Below are 9,928 nucleotides of genomic sequence, written 5' to 3' on the forward strand. Positions count from 1 at the left end.
CTCTTGCTCTGGACCGTCCAACCTGGCGCAGCAAGCTCACCACAGGAGCCCGTGCAGCAGAGAACAGACGCACTGCAGAGGCCCAGAGGAAACGCACCGCGCGCAAGGCCCGGGCTACCTCCACTTCCACTGCAGCACCCATCCACTTGTGCCCTACGTGTTGGCGTGCCTTCCGGGCCCGGATTGGCCTCACCAGTCACTTCCGGGCCCACAGCCACCAATCCTCCAATTGAAAGTGAAGTCGTGGTCATCTTCGAACCCGAAGGACGAACAACACTAATTAATAAATAGACACACTTTATCAGCACTGTATTAACATTTTTTTATTAGTCTCTAATTTTACATGGCTTTAAGTCAAATGCCAACAAATCACACGGAAACAAAAGATATAGTAAAATGTGAAGCGCGAACATGTTAAGCTTCCAGCAGGGCATCCAGTTCCATGACTTCTGCAATATTTTATAGTTATCTTTCGATTATTTTTTTTCTCTCCGATATTGCTAACAGTGAGATGTTGTGGATTCCAGCTGTTTCACGGGCTGCAAGAGAGAGGGAGTGAAGATTGGGAAAGCAGGCCTCGCTTGCTCGGTCAGCGATCGACGGGTTGAGCAGAGATTAAGCGGCTCATTTCAGAGGCGATTCCTGAGAACATGTTGGAGAGTGAATGCTAGCAGAGTAGGATGGTCTCCATGGAGATGGATGAATTAGCTGGAAGTGGCCACCTCGAGCACTGAATTAAGACAGAGCTCTCTGCAGGAAGAATGGAATAAAGAACAGAACCAGGAACTTGGCAGCAGCTGCGGTAAATCCTGCAGCTCCATTAGTCAATTCAGACGTTGTATTATTTTGTTTTGGGTGGTCCTGTAAAAGAAAAATAGAACACATTTCATCTCTGTGTTTTTTTAGAAACAGTTAACAGAAACTAAAGTAAACAAAATTGCCTCCAAAACAATAGCAACACTTTAATTGTAATCATTTGTCTGTAAGGTTTCCAGGTCTAATACGGGGCTGTCACCTCCCTGGGATAGATTGGACGCTCCAAGAATTAAGCATTAACAGTTTCCATCTGGTTGCCTTTGGCAGCGTAGGTCTTGAGGAATTTCAGACCGTGGAACATTATAATCTGTAGCTCTCTCTTTCTTTAAGAATTCCCTCATTGCATGGTTCTTTGACCAAGCTTTAAATCGTCAGGTCTAATGTCTCCAAAAGTAGCTTGATGTCAGTTGTTTGTTGATGCCTTTGTGCAGCACCTTGTGATCTTACAAGCTGCTGCTGCACTTTTAAAGTGATTTAAAAATAGCAAAATATCCGAAACAGAGACATTTCTTACAACCTTTCCTTATAACTTTTGTTCGGTGGTTGCACACCAGTAGGTGCAAAAAAAAATCCTATTACAAACTTTGTTTAGTTTAGTTCAGAGATACAGCATGGAAACAGGTCCTTCGACCCACCTAGTCCACACCGACCAGCGATCACATGTTCTGCAAAGAAAATATTAACATCTAATGGTGTGTGCAAAATATACTGTCACAATCGTGTTGTTGACAGACTCAGACAAGGAGCGGCACAGTGGTAGAGTTGCTGTCATACAGCCCCAGAGACACGGCTTTGATCCTGACTATGGGTGCTGTCAGTATGGAGTTTGTACTTTCTCCCCATGACCACGTGGGTTTTCCCTGGGTGCTCTGGTTTCCTCCCGCACTCCAAAGATGTACAGGCTTGTACTTTAATTGTCCCTAGTGTGTAGGATAGTGCTCGTGTACGAGGCGATCGTTGGTCAGCACGGGCTCGATGGGCCAAAGGGCCTGTTTCTAGTCTAACAAGTCTAAAGTGCAATGCACCATATAACACATGGCTGGCAGTGACTGGCCAGAGAGAAATGACTGAGAGTTTCTCTTGATCTTGAAGATGGCTGCCCAAACAAATGTCTTTGGGTGCCTTGGCTGTGGAACCAGAACCTACAGAGTTCACTCTCAGAAGAAAAGGTGAATCTGTTCCCTGTGAAAGTCAATAGTCGTTAGTTTCAAGAACAGCTTTTCCCAAAACCCATCAGATTCTTGAACACTACAAACACTCACTAATCCATGAATAGTCTTGGTTGCACTAAGGACATAGGAGATTTTTGCACTAATATTTTAATTTATTAAGCTGTTTTTTGTTTATTATGTTATCTATGAGTACAGTGTTCACAGGCATGTTATGCTGCTGCAATAAGAATTTAATTGTTCCATTGTCGGAACAGAAGAAAATTAAACACTCTTAACCTTAATGGTGATGTTGCTGCGTGTGTGTGCGCGCGCGTGTGCATTTACAGTGGATGAAGGGTCACGAGGCAGTTGGACAATGCAACTCCGGATGTGCGAAGCCAGGTTTCTGTATTAGTTACTTCATTGAATTCATCATTTCTCCTCACTGAAACTTTCAGAATAACTTTTTTTGAGATTGGCCAGCTCATTCCTGACTTCTCATTGAAGCCTCTCATGTCTGAACATTTCTGTCCACAACGAGAAGTGATTCATCTCATCCCTTACTGCTCTCTTCGAGTCTCTGGTTTCAGTTCTTTATAACATTGGAAATGGATGTTTTTGCAGAGTCTGCAGTCAGGTAGCAGCCTACACGGGTGGTGCAGCTGGCTGAGATGATGCATGCTACCATGAGACTAATCAGCTAGAGGAAATGAGATATCCAGCTAATCCATTTGAGTTGCTTAATAAAACCATAGAAACTGCTCCATTTCACAAGTTCCAGGAGTAGAATTAGGTCATTCGGCCCATGAGTCAACTCTACCATTCAATCATGGCTGATCCCTGCCTCCTAATCCCATTTTCCTGCCTTCTCACCACGACCCTTGACGCCCGTTCTAATCAAGAATTTGTCTATCTCTTACTTAAAAATATCCACAGACCTGGCCTCCACAGCGCTCTGTGACAGAGTTCCACAGATTAACTACCCTCTGACTAAAGAAGTTCCTCACCTCCTTTCTAAAAGAGCGTCCTTTAATTCTGAAGCTATGACCTCTGGTCCTAGACTCTCCCACCAGTGGAAATATCCTTTCCACATCCACCTTATCTGTGCCTTTCATTATTCTGTAAGTTTCAATGAAGTACATTGATCCCTCATTACCAACAGCACCAGACAGTACACTGCCTTGTAAGAATGTCATTGTTCTATCTGGAACATATGACAATAGAACACTCTTGACTCTTATATGGAGAAGAGTTATATCATTAACAACATTTAAACAGTTGCATAATTATTAACTCCTTTCCCTGCCACACCAAATTATCGTGCATTAATGCACCCAATAAGCTGGTCATTTATCTCACTGGTTTGTAAAAACATTGTCAAGCATCAATTCCATTTGCCTAAATATGAACAGAGATGCACTTCAAAAGCAACCTCTATCAGACTGCAGTCTCCTCAATTTAATTCCTCCACTTCGCCTCCAATTTTTAATGCTCTTCTAAGACTAGACATGTACAAAATTGAAGGGCATACATTGGGTAAATGGTAGGAAGCTTTTCCCCTTGGTAGTGGTACATAAAGCTGGAGGCTTTAGATTAAGGGTAAGGGATAAGATTTACAAGAGATTTGAGGAAAAACCTTTTTCACCTCAAGGGCGTTTGAATTCTAGAATGAACTGCCTGAGTGGGTGGTGGAGGCAGAGGCTCACAATATTTCATCCGTATCTAAACAATCCCATGGTTCACCAAGTTATAAGAAGCAATGGACCAAGTGCTGGTAAATGGGATTCGCAGAGATGGATACATGGTGACCACCATGGGCATAGTGGGCCATGGGGCCTGTTTCTGTGCTGTCTGATCTTCTGGCTGTGGTCAGGTATGATTTCATTTATTTGGGCTCCAAAGAGTGGATATTTTGCCCCAACTGCTCCACATCCCTATTTTTCTCTCCTGCAAGGCTTTCCATACAACAGAAGTAAAAGCTGGTCTTCAGTCAATTTTCATTTACTCCTGACAGTATCAAGAGAAGTTTTAGAGCATTGACACGAGGACCAGACATCTTCCTAGCAGGTTTACTGAACACCAAGAAGGGTCTCGACCCGAAACGTCACCCATTCCTTCTCTCCCGAGATGCTGCCTGACCTGCTGAGTTACTCCAGCATTTTGTGAATAAATCGATTTGTACCAGCATCTGCAGTTATTTTCTTATAATACTAGAAGCAGGAGCAATGTGGTGGAGTAACTCAGCGGGCCAGGCAGCATCTCTGGAGAACATGGATAGATGATAGGTTTGGGTCAAGACTCTTCTCCAGTTTGAAGAAGTGTCTCGACCTGAAATATCACCTATCCATGTTCTTCAGAGATGCTGCTTGACCTGCCGCGATACCACAGCACTATGTGTCCTTTTGTGTATTAACAAGCATTTACAGTTCCATCAACAGAACTGCTGCCTCACAGCTCCAGAGGTCTGATTTTGATCCTGACCCTGGGAGCTTTCTGCATGGACTTTGCCTATTCTCCCTGTGACTGTGTGCCTTTTTTTCTGGGCACTTGGTTTCCTCCCCCATCCCAATGATGCGTGGGTTGATAGGTTAATTGGTCTCTGTAAATTGTAGGGAATGGATGAGAAAGTGCAATGACAGGTATCGATGGTCAGCGTGGACCTGGTGGGCCCTAGGGTCTGTTTCCATGATGTATCTTTAAACTAAAACCAAACTAAACAAAGGGAGATACAGGTCAGATCAATGAGGCCCAACTTCAAGCTTGAGAGACAGGACCTCAACTTCCATCTGCACACACTGCAGGCCTTGGAGCTCAAGATAGAATTCAACAATTTCAGGTACCTCACTTTCTCTATTTGTAACAGAAATTATCGGCTCTGCTACAAGGTTATCAGCTTGTAATATTAACCTGGTTTACTCCTTACAGTCATGACCCGATCTGCAGAGCATTTCAAATGGTTTTTTTTTTTCTCTCCTCAGTGACGGCTCTGACCTGCATTTCATAGCTTTTACTTTCCCTCTGTTTTCTCTCTCTCTTCAACAATCCTCCTTAACCCATCAACCAGATGACATTGTAAACAACAAGTCACTAAAGGCAATACTCTGGCCTCACACTTTTTTGAGATATTCCCTTTGCCCAATTCATCTCTCCCCGCCTTCTCTGCAACTTAAAATGAACCTGTTTTCTCACTTTACCAGTTTTATCCTGAAATGTTAACAATTTTGTCTTTCAACAGATACTGCCTGCCCTGCTGAACGTTTCTAGAATGTTCTGGTTTCATTGCTGCAGACCTTATTTCTTTCAACACCTCAAGAAATGGCGTCATGTAAAACAGCATATTTCCCCTGACGTGCGAAATGGTGGTAACTGCAGCCACCTCCCTCGATTTCCTCTTGTGAAACTGAACTGGTTTTAATAATAAAAAAGCCATTAGCAACCTGAGGAGATCCATCAGCACCCACCACCATCCTCCCATCTCCCACAGCTTAACCTTGTACTCCCAAGGCTGCATTCTCAGCCACTTACTGAACTCACTGTCCACTCATGACTGTGCAGACAAATTCTGCACTAACTCCATTTTCCAGTTTGCAGATGACACCACTGAAATGGGCCAGATCTCAATGATAAAAGTACGGGAAGGAGATAGAGAGCTTAGCGGCATGGTGTCAAGACGACAATCTCTCTCATGCTATCAGCATTACGTGGGAGGTAGGCACAAAATGCTGGAGTAACTCAGCGGGACAGACAGCATCTCTGGAGAGAAGGAATGGTAACATTTCGGGTCGAGACCCTTCTTCAGAGCATATTCCTGAGCAATATGAGGGAGTTGTCTTTAACCTCAGGAAGTGGGGTGAAGTACACACCCCACTCTTTAACAATCGTGACAAAGTGGAGATGGATGAGAGCTTCAAGTTCCAAGGTATAAATATCGGCAACTATTTGCCCTGGTCCCACCCACCACATTGATGCTATTCTTCCTGTTCGTTCTAATGTCATTCTCTCTTATCCCCTCTCCCATCAGGCAGAAGATACAAAAGCTTAAAACACATATCACTCGATTCAAGACTAGCTTCTTCCCAGCTGTTATTGGACTCTTGAAGGGATCTCTCAAATGCTGTGGATGAATTCCTAATCATCCAATCTATCTCATAAATGCCCTCTCACTTTTTTTACCAGCACTTTCTCTGTAGCTATAACACTATATTCTGCTCTCCCTATTGTAACTAAATACAGGAGAAGTGTGAAAATACATACGTCCAGATTCAGGGACAATTTCTTCCCAGCTGCTATCACCAACTAGAGAGCAATCTGGACCTATCATTCACCACATTGGAGACCCTTGGACTATCTTTAATCAGACTTTATGTTGCACTAAATGTTATTCCAGCATCTGTGCACTGTAGATGGCCTGATTGTAATCATATGTAGTCCTTCTGCGTTGATAACAATTTTACAGTAAATGAAATAAATATTGGACACATGGGATTCAGGTGAAAGCTAAAATGTCAAAAACAAGTATTCAGCATAGTTATTGTTTTATTAATCGTCCTTCAATAAATATTCAAGTCGTTTTTTTCCAAACAGTGATCGTTCTGCTTTATTTATAGCTTCAGTTTAGCTTAGTTTATTGTTACGTGTACCGAGGTACAGTGAAAAGCTTTTGTTACGTGTACCGAGGTACAGTGAAAAGCTTTTGTTACGTGCTAACCTGTCAGCAGAAAGACAATACATGATTACAATCGATCCATTTACAGTGTACAGATAGATGATAAGGGAGTGACGTTTAGTGCAAGGTAAAGCCAGCAAAGTGCGATCAAGGATAGTTCGAGTAAGAAAATAACTGCAGATGCTGGTACAAATCGGTATTTATTCACAAAATGCTGGAGTAACTCAACAGGTCAGGCAGCATCTCAGGAAAGAAGGAATGGGTGACGTTTCGTGAAAAAAGGATAGTTTGAGGGTCATCAAAGAGGCAGATAGTTCAGCACTGCTCTCTGGTTGTTGCCTGATAACTTAACTTAATGGTAATGTGCAAATATAAATATAGAAACAAATGTAACCTTTTCAAGGTTTGTAAACCTTAATGTGTAAACTTAATGATCAGTCTGAAGAAGGGTCTCGACCTGAAACGTCACCCATTCCTTCTCTCCTGAGATGCTGCCTGACCTGCTGAGTTACTCCAGCATTTTGTGAAATAAATACCTTCGATTTGTACCAGCATCGTGCATCGGCAGTTATTTTCTTACACTCAATGTGTAAGCATTCAGTTACAAAAAGTTGTTACATCCTGTGGAACAACAACGATTTCCGTTGTTACTCTTCAACAAAAAAAAACGACCAAGCGCCAGAAGTATCTGTCCAAGCGCCGACCATTTAAAATTCAACGCAACTCGCACCCACTCGGTTTAAATGGGATTAGAAATCAGCCATGATTGAAAGCCGGGGTAGACTCGATGGGCCGAATGGCCCAATTCTACTCCTATGACTTGTGAACATGTGAATTTCAAAGAGACGAATAACGTTAAAAAATATATATTTACAAAAGGAGTCTAGAAACCTGGTATTGGAATATAAGAAAATAACTGCAGATGCTGGTACAAATCGATTTATTCACAAAATGCTGGAGTAACTCAGCAGGTCAGGCAGCATCTCGGGAGAGAAGGAATGGGTGACGTTCGGGTCGAGACCCTTCTTCAGTCTGAAGAATTTTCTGAATAAACCTGGTATTGGACACTGATTGAAACCGTTATCAATTTGTAAAATCTGTTTCAGCGTCGGAAAGAATCTACCAGTTATCATTGATTGAAATATAAGAAAATAACTGCAGGTGCTGGTACAAATCGAAGGTATTTATTCACAAAGTGCTGGAGTAACTCAGCAGGTCGGGCAGCATCTGAGGAGAGAAGGAATGGGTGACGTTTCGGGTCGAGACCCTTCTTCAGACTTCAGTTTGAAGAAGGGTCTCGACCCGAAATGTCACCCATTCCTTCTCTCCTGAGATGCTGCCCGACCTGCTGAGTTACTCCAGCACTTTGTGAATAAAAATCATTGATTGAAAGATTGATTGAGTGCAGCAAGATGCAGCGTGGAAACCTCTGACCATCCATCGTTCACGCTCGCTCCTTCTACGCTACCTCGCTTTCTCACCCACACTCTAGAGGCAATTTACAGAGGCCAGTTAACCAACAACCCCTCATGTCTTTGGGGCGTGGAAGGAAACCGGGGCACCCGGAGGAAATCCACGGGGTCTTCATCTTTTGCTCGGCGATGAGAGTTATAAAGAACCCCCTCAACACACAAAATGGGAACGGTCCCAGTCCTATTTTGTTTCGGTGAGTAGGACTATTCAGAAACAGCAGGATAGTGATTCAAATGCCGGAGGGATTAAACTGCCCGTACAGTGACCGACGGAGCAAAACACGAGAATGTTTTGTAAGAACAAAAGCAATAGACCGTTGGAACCTTCAACAAAACACAAAGTGCTGGAGGAACTCAGCGGGTTAGGCAGCATCTGTGGAGGGAATGGATAAGCGACATTTCGGGTCAGGGCACATCGTTAGACTGTAGTCTGAAGAATTTCAATCAGTGTCTAACACCAGGTTTTTAGACTGAAGCCCGAAGAAAGATTCCAACCCCAAAACGTGGTCTGTCCATCCCCCCCCCCCCCCCCCACAGATGCTGCCTGACAAAACACAAAGTGCTGGAGGAACTCAGTGGGTCAGGCAGCATCTGTGGAGGGAATGCAGACGATGTTTCGGGTTGGAACCTTTCTTCGGGCTTCAGTCTAAAAACCTGGTGTTAGCCATGATTGAAATTCTTCAGACTTCAGTCTGAAGAAATGCTCCTACCCGACATGTCTCTTATCCATCCCCTCCACAGACGCTGGCTAACCCGCTGAGTTCCTCCAGCACTTTGTGTTTTGTTCAAGATTCCAACATCTGCAGTTCCTTCGGTCTCCAGTAATTGAGGGTATTCATTCTAAAGACAAGTTTTGCTCATGTCAACGGCAAGGCACATTGAAATAAATCTCATGTCATTTATTAAACGAATTCAAACACGTTTTAACGAACTTGGATGAACCATAATCCCCAGACTCTCATCACATTGCTAAACTCACGAAAGTAAATTCCAATAATATCACTGCCTGATATTTTTGACAGAACTTTGTTATCTCGTAGTTTTATTCATTGCCCCGCCCAAACATTGTAAGAAATTTACTACTAAGCCAACAATAATTTCCCAGGTTCTCAATCAAATCGGTGTGTCATCTCGTACTGATGAGTGCAAGTTTGAATTGGAAAGAGTTTGTACCTCGTTGCTACCCTCGATGCTCAGAAAAGCCACGATGCAGCAAAGGATGACGCAGATCCAGATTCTGTTCAGCATCGTGGAACCTCAGCTGTTGATCCAAACCCGAACAATGAAAGACCCAGAACATCTGCAGCACTACATAACCTTTTGCAACTCTTCAACTGAGCTCAGCGGAAACCAACCCAAATTAATGTGATTGGGCGATGGGGAGTGTGGGGGGTGGGGGTGGGGGGTGGTGGTGAAGCTGGAGAAATGAAACGTTGTACTCATGAAACGCATACCCATTTTCGGAACTAATCCGAGCATTTCGAGATGAAGCTTCAATCCGCAATTGACGTCCATGGGCTAGGCTGATAATTGGACAGATTTAGGTTTAACTCTGCTAACCAAAATGCAGAGGGCACATTGTGCCTTCCTCATGCAGCCTTGTCCTGAAATCCAAAGTCTACTTTATAGCAAAAAAGAATGAACAGTCTGTTTCACATTATAATACAGGCTTGGGCAGTTGACAGAAGATAGACACAAAAAGCTGGAGTAACTCAGTGGGTCAGGCAGCCTCTCTGAAGAAAAGGAATAGGTGACGTTTCGGGTCGAGACCCTTCTTAAGACTGAGAATCAGGGGAAAGGGAAACGGGAGATTTGGACGATGA

At 43.4% G+C, this 9,928-nt stretch overlaps 1 long non-coding RNA gene across 1 annotated transcript; it reads right to left on the reverse strand.

The window, feature by feature from the left end:
- Window positions 1-306: 306 nt before the first annotated feature.
- On the reverse strand, window positions 307-9,432 carry LOC144606704 (uncharacterized). The gene is made up of 2 exons (XR_013548976.1): window positions 9,279-9,432; window positions 307-861 (listed from the first exon to the last, which is right to left on the reverse strand). It is a non-coding gene; the product is annotated as an uncharacterized LOC144606704 (long non-coding RNA).
- Window positions 9,433-9,928: the final 496 nt, after the last annotated feature.

Source organism: Rhinoraja longicauda, chromosome 27, assembly GCF_053455715.1.
Source record: "Rhinoraja longicauda isolate Sanriku21f chromosome 27, sRhiLon1.1, whole genome shotgun sequence".
Lineage (NCBI taxonomy): Eukaryota > Metazoa > Chordata > Chondrichthyes > Rajiformes > Arhynchobatidae > Rhinoraja > Rhinoraja longicauda.